Source organism: Pinus tabuliformis, chromosome 5_1 (assembly GCF_031772625.1).
Source record: "Pinus tabuliformis cultivar Carrire ecotype Pingquan chromosome 5_1, CPIR1, whole genome shotgun sequence".
NCBI classification, from domain to species: Eukaryota; Viridiplantae; Streptophyta; class Pinopsida; order Pinales; family Pinaceae; genus Pinus; species Pinus tabuliformis.
In genome coordinates this window covers 424,307,969-424,322,137 of record NC_142305.1, presented here as the reverse complement: position 1 = coordinate 424,322,137, position 14,169 = coordinate 424,307,969, and positions in this window count along the sequence as shown.

The following is a 14,169-nucleotide window of genomic DNA, read 5'->3' as shown; positions in this document are numbered from 1 at the left end:
GAATCAAATGAATAGCTTGATCATGATCAAAAATAGGTGGGAGGCCTTTGGGAGTCTCAAATACCTTGGAATGATTGTCCAAAATGTTTTGGAGATCTGGAGAAATACATGATTTCAATGTGGGATCCACTAGTGAACATAATTTTTCAATTACACCTCGTTGTTCTTTATTTAGAAGCTTTATCATGCTGTTAGAGTTGATTACCTTTCCAAGTTTTCCTTTGATACCCCTCAATTCAACTTCCTTTCCTTCCCAAAAAGAATTCAAGAAAAGTTCTTGAAAATTAAAAGTTATCATACCCAAAGATTGTAGCCATTGGAATCCTATTAAAACATCAGCACCACCCATTGGAATGGAAAGCACTAGGTTATTCAATACATATTATCCCATGGATAGCTTGATATTATGGCACTTTCCAGAGCAATTTATGGTTCCTCCACTTACAATCGTCACTTGACACTCTGGTGCTAGATCTAGGAAGCAATTCAAGTCCTTCGCTATATTACAATTAATAAAATTATGGGTACTACCCGAATCAATCAACACTATTACTTTTTTCTTCTTGATATGTCCTTCTATCTTTACAGTTTGACGAGTGGTAATTCCAACGAATGCATTACAAGATATGGTCAGATTCATTTCTTCTTTCTCTGGGGTTGGTTCCTAGTGAGTATCCTTTTCTTTTGATGTTTCTTGATACTTTTATTCCTGATATTTCACTGTTTGAAACTTATTCTTCTTAATATGTCCTTCTATCTTGAGAGTTTGGGGAGTGGTAATTTCTTCCAATGCTTTACAAGATATGGTTGGATTCATTTCTTGATGCTCAATGTGATCTTTCACTTCTTGAACATTTTTATTATTGATATGTCCTTTTACCTTAATAGTTTGAGGAGTGGTAATTCTGGCGAATGCATTACAAGATATGGCTGGATTCATTTCTTCTTTCTCGATGTGATCTTTCATTTCTTGAACCTTTTTCTTCTTGATATGTCCTTCTATCTTGAGAGTTTGAGGAGTGGTAATTCTTGCCAATGCTTTACAAGATATGGTTAGATTCATTTCTTCTTTCTCTGGGGTTGGGTCCTGGTGCATATCCTCTTCTTTTGATGTTTCTTGTTCCTTTTCTTCCACCTCTTCATACTCTATGTAAAATAATTTCTTCTCTACACACTTATGACCTTTAGTGAATTTGCTACCACAATTGTAACAAAGCCCTTTTTTTCTTTTTTCTTCCAATTGTTGTGGTGTAACCCTTGTAGGTTATGGAAGGCTAGGAGAAACAACACTTCCATTATTATAGTTGTGAGGGGTAGACTTCCTTGTTGCCATAATTTTACTTTCAACTTTGTAACAAAGCCCTTTTTCTCTTTACAATTGTTGTGGTGTTGCTCTAAAGAAGGTGTTTCTCTTTGTATCTTCATAATGTGCTATCATTTCCTCTGTGAAAATTGACCACATAACAAGTTGTTTATGAGAACAAATCCCTTTATACCATAAAAATTGATCTGGTTCTAAATATGAAGATGCAATACATACCTTTTGTAACAACGGTACACCATGTAGATCAAAATATTGCTCCATCTGAAGTATCCAATTTACCAGATCCTTGCCATCAAACTTCCTCATATCGCCTTTTCTTGATTTTAGGAGCTCAATCTTGAAATTACTATAACTCTGTAATTTCAGTTCTTCTAGTTTTGAAATTACGACCTGAAGTAGCCCTCTACATCCTCTTTCCAATTCCACTAGTTTGATCGAATTTAGATTCTCCAAGAAAGAGTTATGTACAATCTCCCAAGATGACCTGATTATATACCTTTTTAGAAGAGTGAACTTGTATGAAGTTCCACGTGTCACAGTGTTAACCTTAGGATCTGAAAAATATACACAGGAAGCTATAGTCCGTCCTCTTTCTGCAACTTCTGACGAAATTTCAATATGATGCTCAAAACAAATGTTATGACGATTTTCCCCAGGTCACATGTTTGGAATGTAATTCGAGAGTCTGCAAAAAGGCCAAATTCCTTAGATCATATCTCTATAAATGTAGCGCGAAAAGCTCTGAAATTTGGACCCGAGCTTCAGAACGATTTCAACCCAAATGGGTTTTTTTTTAGCATCTGAAACGTCGTAGAAAAAAATTATAGTGAAAATGCCACGATGACCTGTTTGGAGCAGCGAAACCCTAGAATCCAAAGCTTCGATACCAAATGTTATGAAACTGGCTCACAAAAAGATAGAAAAGATAGATCAATGCCTTAGAATTCAGCCTCTTTGAGGGGGAAACTCCTTTACATTACACAAATGAACAATTCTTGGATGATACAAATGACAAGACCTCCTTTCTATATATAGGAGTCTAAGGGGTCATAATATTATCAGAGCTGACATAACAATAATAATGTAAGGGCATAATAATAACCATAGTGGGCTTCTATGGGGCACAATAATAACAATATGGGGACTACATGGGTACAACAATATAATAAGGGGGTTGTACTAATACCAATAAGGGGTTACACTAGTACTATAAGGACCTAACATGGATACCAAATGTTATGAAACCAGTTCACACAAAGATAGAAAAGATAGATGAATGCCTTATAAATAAGCCTCTTCAAGGGGGAAACCTCTTTTACATTACACAAATGAACAATTCTTTGATCATACAAATGAAAAGACCTCCTTTCTATATATAGGAGTCTAAGGGGTCATAATATAATCAGAGCCGACATAACAATAATAAAGTAAGGGCACAATAATAACAATAGTGGGCTTATATGGGGCACAATAGTAACAATATGAGGACTACATGGGTACAAAAATAAAATAAGGGGGTTTTACTAATAACAATAAGGGGTTGTACTAGTAGTATAGGGACCTAACATGTGACCAATATTTTCATCATAGAGATGAGTTTATTAGCAATTTCCCGGTCATGTGACCCTACCGGTGACACCAACGACCAATGCCTACAAACATGGGGCTACTGATTATCCTATTAATACATTCATGCTTGTTCTGAGCTCTAGAAATAGATCATAGCCTCTGGATGCCATATTGATACTTCTAGGTCTGAAAGCATTATCAATAGAGACCTATACAGTTAGTAAAGTGAGAGGAGTTTCACAGGTCTCAGGAACTTTAGCCGATATGTTTTCATTAGGTTCTATTCCCATCTGTTGTTAGATGACCTTTAGGTAGCCATCTGATTACTTAGATATAGGGGTTAAACTTATGGCACTAGGATATAATTACCCATGTGCACAAATTTGAGTTCAAATCCACTCTCCGTTGAAATGTGATTCCTTGGTAAACTAGTAAGAGTTTGTCTTAAGTACCCCAAGTTCTATTTTCAGCCTTTTGGTGCTTGCACCGCTTTCAAATAGTAGAGGTATGCCCTAGGAGTTTTGATCTAGTTTTGATGAGTTTTGATCTAGATGTGGTGAAATTCTATTTTATATCATGTACGCACATCACCACAACTCATTCAACATTAAAAAATTACTCTCAAGCCCAAATGTAGGTAGAGAAATTCTATCTTATATCATGCACCCACATATCACAACAACTCATCAATATGAAATAGGCCACCCACCAAGGATATGCTCTTAAAGAACTCTGTTTCAATCAAAACATTAACCAAATCATTTACTTCATTAAAGTATAGAGACACCTGGTTTGCCTGAATTTTGAGCTCCAGATATTAATTATTTTCGCATTCTCCCAATTTCTCACCGGAATTCACCCTAAGTAAATTCTCCACATTGGGAAATCACCCAAATTCCATTTGCGATGCTTCCTCGAAATTTCTAAGCCTCGAATTCCATAATCTTAGGCAGTTCTAAGTCATTTGACTACAGAAAAAACCCATCTTACAAGGCTCCAAGCTATTTTAGAAAAACCAAATGGCTGATGGAAGGACTTGAATGGCTGAAGAGACTCGTGAGTTTCATGCTGAAATGACTCTCTGCATAAGGGAATCACCACAATTGGAGAAATCGAGAATCTAATATCTTGAATGAATTCAACTTGCGATCATATGGTTGCACTCGCCCTTCTCCTCCTTACCAGATAAACCTTGAAACTTGAGGGAAATAAATGAGGGAAAAAATAGTTTTGATATTTGAAAGACAGAAATCCCATGAAACCTTAAATGAAATGCTTGTATTTTTCACGTGGAACTAAATTTAAATGAGATCTGTAAGTCTATTTTTTTTGTTAATAGGGCTTTATTAATCGTAAAAAAAAACCTGTTGGTTCTTCCTGCCACCAAATACGAGGGGATTTCAGTTGGGTATTTATGTCACCAAATACGAGGGGATTTCGATTGATTGATATTAAAAATGTGAATTAGGGTGAAATCAAAATAAGCTTTGTGTAGTTAAAATGTGTATTAATGTAGTAATGTTAGGGTAATAATTAATTTCAATGAAATGTTTGGTTTAGCATAGATAAATAATTTTGAGAGATTTTCTATGATGTAGGGAGTTAATTTGGGAAAGGTGATAGTTTGATTTTCACATGCTTTAGAATATTGATATTCTTTTTCCATAAACATTAGGGTTTGAAAAATAACATAGGTTCTATAGCTATGTTTGTTCCAACATAGCTATATTTTGAACCAAAAATTGTTGTTGATCTCATGGATATGATAGAGCTTTGGTGGCTTATAGGCTAGTCTTGTCATGAAATAAATGGACGTACTAGGTAGGTAGGAAGAATCATTTTGGTGGAACTTGGCCATAAAAGGGACATCTGTCTTTGAGTAGTTTTGAGAGCAAATAAATGGTGGATTATGATTGTAAGGACATCACTTTAGAATCTAGGCTAGTGTGTACACACTAACCAAAGGGTGATTAGTCAAACCCACAAAAGTATTATAGGTGCCTCTAGAGAAGTAGGTATTCTTGTGCTCTCATTGGCTAGGTATGGGCAATGAAGATAGAGTAAGATAAGGATTTAGCCACTAGTATTTCCTATAATTTTGATCCTTTTTTCTAGCATCACCCTTCTTAAGGTAGTTGTACATTTAGATTAATTGAGAAGAAAAACGTGAAATTAAGATATCATTTGATGGATCCTTTTAGTTAAGAATTACTATTGGAAGGAGATACCAAACATATTTTGTGAAGAGTATCTAGTACTGTGGCTAAGATGAGGGTTATGAGTGCCTTAAATTTGTATACTACTCCTCATGTATAGTATTTCCTCATGGTTATTCTAGTTATTATCATTTGCAATTACAATACAAAACCAAGGGAATATTGGAGGTCTACCTAGGTATGCTAATCTTACCATAATAAAGTTACATATATAAAGCCTACATAAAGAAATTTATCTACTTGGAATCATCATAACCGAATATCTAGACAAGGGGAGCTATCATAGATAACAAGCCATACTTAGTAGGTGCAAGTTTGATATGTGCCACCTATAATTGGGTTAACTTGGCAATCCTTAAAAATGGGAAATATAATTTATTAATTATGATCTCCTTTAATTAAAGATGGTACTATGTATGGTACTATGTTATGTCATTAATGAAGAGTCACTCACAAGTAACAACTAAGTGTAGAACTTATAGTCAAAGCATCAAGAGTTAGAATATAATGCTTAAGTGATCACAGTAAAAATAATACACATCCAAGATATCATATACACATGGATCATAGATATCAAGCTAAATGTGGTAGCTAAAGCAACCTCTTCGTACACCTAGTGTCCTAGATGGACAAGGCAAGTTGTCATCAAACCAATGACACATCCATGAATTACATATAGATCCATATATCTTAGTTGGGAAATGATCGATGTGACAAGAATCACAGGGTTTCTTGTCTTGATAGTATGATCTAATTATTTCTTTGTGAAAGATGTTTTTTCACTACCATTATTAAAATTTTAATGTTTATGAACTTTATATGGATACAATGGATGCTTCGAATAATAAAACAGGCAATTATTTTACCACCAATAATGTTTAGTATTTGCATATGGTGTAAATTTAGTAGTTCTACTGGTGGTTACTTAGTGTCAACCTAGATAGTTCTTTCACATGCATAAAAAGAAGTAAAAAGTGATAATAAGAAGGACTTGTGTGAACTTTTCTAATCGTACATGTTGAATCTGTAAGTATTGTTGTTGTGCTCAATTTCTTATTGGAGTACCTATTAGTTGACAAAGTTTGTACAAATGTTTGAAATGATACTAAATAAGGTCGATCCGAGGGACTGAAGAATGAAAGCACAATAAAATACTTGACTGAGATCTATAGGTAATTGGAACAGAATCACCTTGAACTCTAATAAATGTTTGATTCTTACAACGGAAACATCCAAAATATTATTGGTTAGCATTTTCAACATTGAAACCTGTACTGCACCTTTTTTTCAACTTAGTAGTAGGATTGGTTCAATGAAATTAATGCATGATCTTGCTTTCAGGTAAACCAATGTCATCCACAATTCATGTGCATAACATGAGTACATGCTTAAATCAACCTATCTTGGCTGATATTGGTAATCATCTTCACTAACTAGTGGGTAGATAAAGGATCTTGATCATTGTATCAACACTCACCCAAAGGGGATATCATGTGATTTTAGCTCAACACTCTCCCCATAAGGCTATTATGGTGTCAACTTCACTAACTAAATCAAGGCTTTGCACTCTTCTAACATGGATATTGTGTTTTCTCCTTGCATGAATGCATCATTCTATAACAACAATGGCATCCCATGGCATGTATTGAACTATTTCAAAAATGTTAATGCACCCAAAACTATTACATGAAGAATGCAAAATAATGATTAGCACAATTCCTATATCCCCACCTCAAAAAGTAAAAGATCTCCATATCTAAAAAGGATTTTCTATAAATAAGATTTTAGGTAGTTAGGGTCTCTTTCTATGGTAAACCCTCCACTAGTTGACATCACTAACCCCATGGATAAAATCCCTAAAATGAAATTTCAATTAAATAAGTCAATTTTCCAAAGTAAAACCCACCCAAGGTTCTCACTTATATGGTGATCTAGGGTATACATAAGTTTGGATAGCAATGCTTGAGCATGTGTTTCCTTTTCTGAATATTGTTATGCACAACACCGATATCACTTGGTTTGCTTTTGACACTTGATTACTATTAGTTTGGGTACTAAGAATATATTATGCAATTAATGTATATATGTAATTTAATATACATGGATCTCATTATTAGCATCCACAAAAATAAAATTCCTAATATAAAAATTTATGTTACTCTTATTCATCTAACTAGTATTAGTGTAGGTCCTAAATGTTTGAATTTGAAATGATACTAAATAAGGTGGACCAAAGGGACTGAAGAATGAAAGAACAAGACAATACTTGACTGAGATCTATAGGTGGCTGGAACATAATCACCTTGAACTCCCATCAATATTTGATTCTTACAAAGGCATCATCCCACGTATTATTTATTACCATTTTCAACATTGAAACTTGTACCGCACTGTGGGTAATCACAATGCTACTTCCCCATTAATAGAGGCACAACTCTTAGGTTTTTTAGAAAGCTAATTTGTTTGTTGCAAAATAAGGGAACTAAGTGGAGGCCCAGATGGGGAATTTGTATTTGGAGTTTAGAAATAAATACAAGGAAAGTTCCAAATCAATCATTATCCTCTTCTGATGGCACTAACTATAAATCTATTTGTGCAGATGAAGAAACTTATAATTCTGATAAACACTAAGTTGTGTCCTCTGCATTTTTCCTTTATGACTGAATTTGACCACCATGAATTGAATTACTGATTGAATGATAAAGACATAAATGGAAATTTCACACTCATATTCATTTCTTTATATTTAACGACATTCATACTTGTATATTCAGTTGCCGAAATATAATACATGAATCGTAACAAGCATTTTCACATAACATTTCCTTATATTCAATGACATTCATGTATTCATATTCAATCCAATTCAGGGTGGTTAGATTCCATTGAAAACCAATAAAGTGTATTAAATCAGATTCCAACTTAGAACATTAAAATGTATTAAATAAGCACAGTATAGAAAAGGTTAACACAAGAAACTGAGCCTGATGAGAAACCTAAACCATTTGAAGTTCATACGAAATTAAGAGACCAAAAACATGATATTTCCAGGACATCATTAGTTCTAGTGTGGTAGGCTAGGCTTTTGTCTAATGGATTTTGGTGGGAGCAAGTTTTAACGAGATGGGAGATGTGGGCAGGCTTGTATACAACCACCCCGCCATGAATACTTTCATTGAAATCCATTATTATGAAATAATTTTTTAGCTAGCTGGGAGAGATCTATATTCTACATCCTACTTGGTTAATAAAATTATTAGCACAAACTCTCATGCAACCGCACCTATTCAGGGTAGCTACTCCACTATCATAGGTTATTTACAAGCCTAGTTTCCTATGTTAAAATGTAGATATGCTAGTGAGATGTTGTGAAAGAATAGATACCCCTCAAACCCATTGAAGTTATAAATCTAAAGAATCAAAGCTATATTGTTAAAATATGGAAAGATCAAGTAAGCAAGAAGGTTGTAGAAAAAAATGAAAGCGGGAGATGGCAGCAATTTAAAATTATGCAACCAACAAAAGTTATTTTAGTTGTAGGTATGTGCATGAGGCAAATTTGAATCTATAGAATGAACACCGTAGAATGAACCTAGGGAAATGTAGTAAAAATGCATGAACATAGAAAAATATAAACCTATAAACCCAACTAACCTATGATTCCAGCTCTAAAATTGTAGGCTTCAATTATAAATTAGTTGTTGCCCGCCTCTTCAAAAGCCTCCAAGTTCTCTCCAATTCTTTTTTATCCATGACAGGAGCTATAATTATATAGAAAATTTTGCAAGCCCTAAAAATCTTTAACCACATAACCAATTTCTCTCAAATCTCTCAAAATATACGAAAACCCTCCTGCCAACTGCAAACATTTGGCACCAAAGAGCCATCTTCATGGACCAAACATCCCATTTTCATTGAGAGTTTAGAAACCGAGTAAACCTAGAGTGGACCTTTTCACAGTAAGAATAACCGGTTTGCATAGAAACAAGGTTCTTAACAAGTTTTCGCGGGGTAAGAATAGCCAATTTTCGTGGGTAATAATCTTTGATTTTTTTTCTTGGGCTTTCATACCCAGCTTTCCACTTTCATAGCCAGTTTTCATACCCAGCGTTCGGCTTTCATGGCCTATTTCCCATTTTCACGAAATGAGCATTACATTATGTATGAAAAATTAAAAACAATTACATCATGTATCAATTATTAAAAACATTGTCCATTATTAAAAACAATTAAACTATTATAAATTGATTTTATTGAAATGAGTTTTATTTGATCATTAGTTTATCTATCCACTATTAAAATTATTTATCATTAATAAAGGTCTATAAATCATTTAAAAATTAAATAAAATTCATATCTAAACAATAAGAAAGGTTTATAATACCATTAAAAATTAACTAAGGTTCATATCAAACAATTAATAAAACTTCATACACCATTAAAAATAATTAAATCATTAATAAAGGTTTATATATTATTAAAAAAATAAATAAAGTTTATATCTAAACAATTAACAAAAGTTCATAATACCTGCATTAAAAATTAAAGAAGGTTCATATCAAACAATTAATAAAACTTTATACACCATTAAAAATTTAATTAAGGTTCATATCTAAATTAACAAAGGTTCATACACCATTAAAAAAATAAATTTCATACTTCAATTAATAAAGGTTCATACCTATTTACTAAATAGGTATATAAATATATACTTTAGGTTTATTTATTTAGTGTTTATCAAATGTAAATATGATGATTTTAATACTAGATTTAAATGAACTCGCACTTTTAACATAAGCAATGTTATGTTTATCTATTTATTAAATGTAGATATGAAGATTTAACCTTAGGTTTAAAACCACTCATACTTTTAACATAAATCAATGAAATTTAAAAATTAAAGTTTATGGCCAAATAAATATAAATATAAATATTAAACTGATTATCTAAATATTACCTTTACTAAAATTATAATGAAGACAGTAGTGTAAAGTAGATAGATGATATATGCAATTATCTTAATTGTAGATGAACCCATATGCAGTGTTAAACTTTAGAGACAAAAGGCTATTTGGAATTTTAACATTGTAAATGGATTCATAGACCCCTTTGCCTCTAAATTTTAACAATGTAGATGGATTCGAAGACCCCTATAGTGAAATGTAACACTTCGGTATTAAAATTGCAATTTTCCATTTCTAGAGTAGTACACAATTAACAATTACTAACATAAATGGTTAATTCATAGACTTGTTATTTGTGCATATTTTTATTCTTGGACTATAATAGTCATTTATGTTAAGCATTATTAATTTTGTTTCTTATTATCTAGTCATATATTTTAATCCTAAAGTAAATTAGTCACTTAAGTTAGTCTCTTTTAGTTTAGTCACTTATTATCTAGTCGTATATTTTATCCCTAGACTAAATTAGTCATTTAAGTTAGTCATTTTTAGTTCGGACACTTAAAATTGCTCAAATTTAGTAGTTGTTCACTTGAAATAATTGTGGTGACTAACGTTTTTAGTCACCTAGTCATTAATTTCATCATTTTCTACTAGTGATTGTTGTCCCCCATGATTAATTCTTCTAACCCTTCCTGTAGAAAATGTTCTTCTAGCTACGTTTGTGATGGCCTTGTAGTCATGACTAATGCCTCATATACTCCTGGGGCTAGTTGTTTCACTGCACTACCTATATCAGGATAATGATAAATCAACAAGTGCTTCCCTATTTCAGGTGTCCGTTGTTCCCCCTTGGTTTCCCCTTGGCCCTCGGTCCTCAAATTCTGGCTACTAACTTCCCCTTCTTGCTCATAAATCAAATCCTTGATCTTGGGGGTACGAGTGCTAGCCTTAGAATGATACAGTCCCGAGATGGAGGGATTGGAGGTTTCTGCTTTTGCTATGGGAGCAACAACCTTTTGCGGCCATGTTTTCCTTGCATTCCTTCAAGAGCTAGACTGTTCTTTTTCCACCTTGGAGATTAATTCTTGGATAAATTTCTTCCTTCCCAAATATTCACCCTTCGTTTCCTTTTTACAACCTGTCGTTCTTATGACTTATTAGAGTGGGGGTGATTTTAGTGTCTCTATAAGTCCTACAAATGCACACATGGACCCTATGTGCATTAAATCACACTCTAAATGCCTCAGTCTTCGATAGTGGTGAGCCTGCCCAGGTATGTTAGAGCGATGTTCAGGTTCTTACCTCTCATCTTACTGCCCAATGACTAAAGAGATGAAGACACACTAACAAAGCATCAAAATGTCCTAAGTGTCCTAGTGATCACAATGGCGAGCCTGCCCAGGTATGTTAGAGTGATGCGCATGTTCTTACCTCTCGTCTTACTGCCCAGCAACTATTGACTAGGAGCACTCTATATCAAACAAACAACTTGGCTGACTGTATCATCAACTTGCCATCCCTGACAATGATGCCAAAATGTAGTGTTGTTTTAATGAACCTTAATTGACTCAGACTGCAACATTAATTGTCAACCCATGGTAGGTCTTGATGTTTCAATGGAGTTCACACCATCTGTGCCGATACACTCCAACCAAGCATAAGAAAATGTAGAAAACTATAAAAGATGTCATTGATCTAAATTGCTGAATCAAACCATGCGTGTAGATACAAAAACACTATAGAGAATTAAATCACAACTCACAGCTATTGAAGTAAAGGTGCACGACACAAGAAATAACATCTATTCCAGCTGGTTACTATTACTCTATTGATTAACTTTGTGTAACAACATAAGATAAATAGAAACAATAGTGAATGCAATCCATGATTTGTACAGCAATAGTGAGAAACCATAAATCAATGAACTAAACTGAAATGTACACTACCTAATCACTGCAATCCCTACCAAAGAGGAGGGCCCTTCCTCCTCTGCAAGGCGCAGGAAGAACACAAAAAGTGATTAACGAATCAATGGAGAGTAATAAAAGCATCACCATGCCAATTGATATTAAATAAGTTCGGGATTACAGAAAAAGAGTAACAATACTCTTCTATATCACTACTGATACATAAAAAGTCAAGTCTTTTATAATTATTACAACTCGAAAATTAGAAAAGTAGATCAGTCATGAGAATCTCTCGATTCTCATGTTGATCAAAAATAAAGAAGTTACAACCTATTGCTAAATAAATATACATCAATTGCAACTTCTTGAGTCTTGTTGCTTAAAAAATAAACAATCCTACTGTCGACAACTATTATGTGGAATAGTACCCACATTTCCAGCTTCGGTGCAACAACATTGCATAAATGGTGGTTCAGGATGACACAACATAACTGACAATAGCACTATTGATGTGATAGCAGACCCACACAAGGTGTAACAACATCTTATGTGTAACAACAACTTGTAACATCATCCAATATGTAACAACAACAACCTGTAAGAGCACCTTATACATAGCAACAATCTGTACCAACACTCAGGGTGTAATAGCGAACCATTCTACCCTTTCTTGTAGTTAATCCCTGCTGCATGTCTACTTCATAGCTTCATTCTCGCGAGCCAACACCTGAAAAGATGAACTTCCCAACATACTCCTTCAATGATCTCCCAGTTAGCCACAAAAAAGGAATAAAGCCTCGTATTATTCGGTAAAATACAACAAAGTAAAATGACAGTAAAATGGATTAAAAAGGTAAGAACACAGAGAGTTTGGTCATATAAAGGCACAGGATTGGAGGATAGAAAGGTCAAAATAGGGGAAAGAATATGTAGAAAATAGGTAAAAAACCACACCCAACATTGGCGATGAGAGAAAGTGGAAACCAGAGATCAGGGAATATTATATGGAAGTTTGGAAATAGGAGGTGAATGAATATCGCATATTGGAGATCAGAGGTTTTGAGTGGTGACACATAACAAAACTCCGATAGGGATTTTATGATATATGGGAGTGGAGGAGGATTACGTGGTATATGGGTCTTCCGTTCGATAAACTACAACCAATTTATATAATGGTTAGACATTGGTTGTATGATATGTTGGAATTAACACTTTGAAGTCTTATAAAAATGGTTTTCCACATTATTATGAATCAGAGTTTTGACATCAGGGAATTCTAAAAGGGTTCCTATGATGTCAAAGCCCCGATATCTCTGATATATAATAGCCACTTGTTTAATGATTAAGGCCTAAATCCTATGCACACTTCTTAGTCTCAGGGGATATTTTATTCATTAACCTAATTAATTAAGATGTTTAAAACAAACACTTAGTTGCAAACAAACATAATCAAACTTAGGAAAACTATAGAAATGTAAAAATTGTAAATAAAAAGAAAATTAAACTTGAAATGAAGAAATCACACTCAAAGCCTACATGGAATGGAAAAATGGTCTCCATGTCTATTACGATACAATAAAATGGGGTGTTGTGTTTTCACTACAATAGAACATAAGCCCTACAACTCTCCCACACTTTTGTCTAGTTTTTGAATACCTTAACACATTCATGTTCAATTTTGTTGTGGTTTTTAGAACCTATGATTACACTTTTGATGAACAAAATTTGAAATTTTTTCCCTCCACTCTCAAGGATACAAACCTACATTGGTTCATGAGTCTGGAAGGATGAAACATCACCACTTGGGCTCAAATGAAACAAGCATTCAATGAGAAGTACAAAAACTATTGCAGGTCTAAGGACACCAATAAGGAAGTCTTTATACTTAGGGGGTAGATGAGTCCTTAGAAGACCATGAGGAGAGGTTTCAAATCAACTATTAGAGAGACAACTGCACCCTTGACCTACAGTCAATAAATCTTGTATTACTAAGAGGGGTTAGGGATTATCTAATGGATAGCCTAAATACCCTGTCTATTGGAGACATTTACCAATTGAATTATGATAACATTAAGGAAATTTTAAGAATCACTCTAGGGCTGTAAGGAAATGAGGTAGATCTAGTCAAGGCCTATAAAATTATTTATCCTCTACCTCAGCCATCAAACATGAAATAGAGAGTATGTTGGAAGATTTAAAGGGTGAAATATTACACACATTTTCCTTACAAATGGACACCATGCAAA